Here is a 3,805-nt window from a genome sequence, read left to right as displayed (position 1 = left end):
AGTCTTGCTCTGTCTCCCAGGCTGGAGTGCAGTGGTGTGATCTTGTGATCTTGGCTACTGAAAGCTCCGCCTCCTGGGTTCACGCTATTCTCCTGCCTCAGCCTCCTGAGTAGCTGGGACCACAGGTGCCCACCGTGACACCCAGCTAATTTTTTTTTGTATTTTTAGTAGAGATGGGGTTTCATTGTGCTAGCCAGGATGGTCCCAATCTCCTGACCTCGTGATTTGCCTGCCTTGGCCTCTCAAAGTGCTAGGATTACAGGCGTGAGCCACTGCGCCCAGCCGAATTCTCTATTCTTGTATGATCAGGAACAAATATACTTTCACCTTGCCTTGGGGCACAGGGTTCATCGGGGTTGTGGATGCTTCTTTTCAGCAGAGAAATGCTCAGGAGCTTGTGCTTCAAATGATAAAACAAAACAAAAAACAGCACAATAAACCAGTTCCAGGATATGTTTGTTTACTTCAACAGATGTAGTGAAGTTTTAATTGTTCACTATGACTGGTAATTGAAAAACTGCCCAATTCCTTGTCCATTTTAATGTATAAACTTCCTCATGGTTTTAAAATATTTAATATTTAGAAGAAAACACAGTGGATTCATTAGTAGAGGCTTTAAAATTAGTTAACTATTTGTAGACTGCATTCCCTTGGGGATGTCTTGCCTCTCTTTTTAAGTGAGGTTGAACACTTTATTAGCTTTCTATTTTTGTATAACAAATTACCACAAATTTAGTGGTTTTAACAGCACACACACATTTGTTATCTCAGTTTCTGTGAATCACAAGTCTAGGCACAAGTTAACTGAGACCTCTGTAGAGCCTCACCAGATTGAGTGGAGATGCCTGTTGGGCTGTGTTCTCATCTGGAGGTTAGACTGAAAAAGATCTGCTTCCAAGTTTATTCAGGTTGGCATTAGGATTCAGTTCCTTGAAGTTGCAGGACTGAGGCCACCATTTTCTTGCTGGCTGTCAGCTGGGGTCCCTCTCAACTCATTGAAGGTGCTGCCATTCCTTGTCATATGGTACACACATGGCAGCCTACTTGCAGTAGGAGACTCGCACTTCAGTCTGATAAAACAGAATAATGCATGACATAATATGGTCAATGGAGTTTATTGCATTATCCTACTCCATCATCTTTACCTTATATTTTAATCGAATAAGAGACGGTCTATTCCATCAAATTCACAGTCCTCACTCACACCCCGGGGGAGGGAATTAAGGTTTAATAGACAAGAAGGCAGCGATCTGGGGAATTCTTAGAAGTCAATGTATCACAAAGTTTTTTTATGTTTAAAAGCCATTTGTATTTTCTTTCTGTAAACTTTTTTATTTTTTGAGACAGGGTTTCTCTCTGTCACCAGGTTGGATAAACTATCTTTCGATATTCTTTGACTGCTTTTTTCACATATTCCAAAAAATAGCAACATTGCATAAATGAGTACAGGATGAGTGAAGTAAAAGGGCAAATCCATTGGGCAAGCTTTGCCCCAAACAGAAAGTCAAGGTGGATGGTAAAAAATTTACTTCCCTGAGAACCTGCTTTGGAGGAGAACTGTTATATGAAAACTGAGTTAATCCTCTCTCTTTGAAGCCTTCCTGAGGATTGGTGCTTTGACTCCCAGTTCCCGCTTCTCCCAATCAAGATCTTTTTTTTTTTTTTTTTTTTTTTAAGATGGAATCTCAGTCTGTCACCAGGCTGGAGTGAAATGGCGCAATCTCGGCTCACCGCAACCTCCACCTTCCGGGTTCAAGCGATTCTCCTGCCTCAGCCTCCCAAGTAGCTGGGACTACGGGTGTGTATTTGACTATTTTAGGTACCCCATATAAGCGGAATCATGCAGTATTCACAAGTACATTTTCTTTTTTGACTTGAAGTTTCGCTCTTGTTGTGCAGGCTGGAGTGCAATGGTATGATCTTGGTTCACCACAATCTCCGCCTCCTGGGTTCAAGCAATTCTCCTGGCTCAGCCTCCTGAGTAGCTGGGATTGCAGGTATGCACCACCAAGCCTGGCTAATTTTGTATTTTTAGTAGAGATGGGGTTTCTTCATGTTGGTCAGGCTGGTCTCGAACTCCCGACCTCAGGTGATCCAATTCGTCTTGTCTTCCCAAAGTGCTGGGATTACAGGTGTGAACCACCTTGCTGGGCTAATTTTGTATTTTTACTAGAGACGGGGTTTCTCTGTGTTGGTCAGGTTGGTCTCAAACTCCCGACCTCAGGTGATCTGCCCGCCTTGGCCTCCCAAAGTGTTGGGATTACAGGCATGAGCCACCGCATCTGGCCCAGAAGTACATTTTCTAAGGAAAAGTGTAGTATTTACTTGGCTTACAAAGACTTACGTATAAATTCAGACTGTTCACTGAAAAAACGTAACAGACACAGGAAAGGAATGGAGGAATGCCCCTGTCAGAACTACCAACCAGTTCCCCTCCTGGAGATTAACTCTTACTTGGAAACCGTATTTTAATCGGAAGACAGCTTGGAAGGTCTCCAGGTAGGGTGAGGAGTCCACCTTAGATGATCCACCCGCCTTGGCCTCCCTAAGTGCTGGGGATTACCTCCCTCCCTCCCTCCCTCCCTCCTTCCTTCCTTCCTTCTCTCTCTCTCTCTCTTTCTTTCTTTCTCTCTCTCTCTCGCTCTCTTTCTTTCTGAGTCTTGCTCTGTCACGAAGCTGGAGTGCAGTGGCGGATCTCGGCTCACTGCAACCTCTGCAGCAAGTTTCAAGGGATTCTCCTGCCTCAGCCTCCCAAATTGCTGGGACAGCTGGGACAGCTGGGACTAAAGGTGTGTGCCACCACATCCAGTTAATTTTTATATTTTTAGTAGAGACGGGGTTTCACCATGTTAGCCAGGATGGTCTTGACCTCCTGATCTCATGATCTGCCCGCCTCGGCCTCCCAAAGTGCTGGGATTACAGGCGTGAGCCACCGCGCCTGGCACTCTGTTTATGGCATCCATTATGTTACATTATTGATTCTCAACTTTAGATGAACATTCAAATGACCTGTCTCTCCCTCTACCTTTTTTTAGGGGGAGAATTATGCTTGTACATTACACCACAGGGACTATACATACATAAACTTCTTTTGAAAGATAGAGATGGGGTCTCACTATGTTACCCAGTCTGTTCTTGAACTGCTGGCCTCAAGCAATCGTCCTGGCTCAGCCTCCCAAAGTGTTGGGAGTACAGGCATGAGCAACTGCGCCCAGGCTATATATACTCTTGTATGCCTAATTTCTATCACCCAATATAATGTTTGTAAGATTCATCAATGTCGTTGCATGTGGTTGTAGATTGTCAAATCCCAATGCTGTGTAGAAATCCATTGTATAACAATATTACATTTTACTTATCCATTCTAAATAGGATAATAAAAATTCGGGTGATTTCCAGTTTTTGGTTGTTTTGAATGCTGTTATGAACATTCTAGTACATACCTTTTGGAAAACATATATGTATACATTTCTATTATATACCTAGGAGTCACATTGATGGGTTATAAGATATGCCTATAGGCCAGGTGCGCAGGCTCACGCCTGTAATCCCAGCACTTTGGGAGGCTGAGGCGGGTGGATCAGGAGGTCAGGAGATCGAGACCATCCTGGCTAACATGGTGAAACCCTGTCTCTACTAAAAATACAAAACAATGCCGGGCGTAGTGGCAGGCGCCTGTAGTCCCAGCTACTCAGGAGGCTGACGCAGGAGAATGGCGTGAACCTGGGAGGCAGAGCTTGCAGTGAGCCAAGATCACCCCACTGCACTCCAGCCTGGGTGAGAGCGAGACTCCGTCTCAAAAAAA

This window comes from Colobus angolensis, unplaced genomic scaffold (assembly GCF_000951035.1).
Source record: "Colobus angolensis palliatus isolate OR3802 unplaced genomic scaffold, Cang.pa_1.0 Scaffold5, whole genome shotgun sequence".
NCBI lineage: Eukaryota > Metazoa > Chordata > Mammalia > Primates > Cercopithecidae > Colobus > Colobus angolensis.
Note: the sequence above shows the minus strand (reverse complement) of the source record.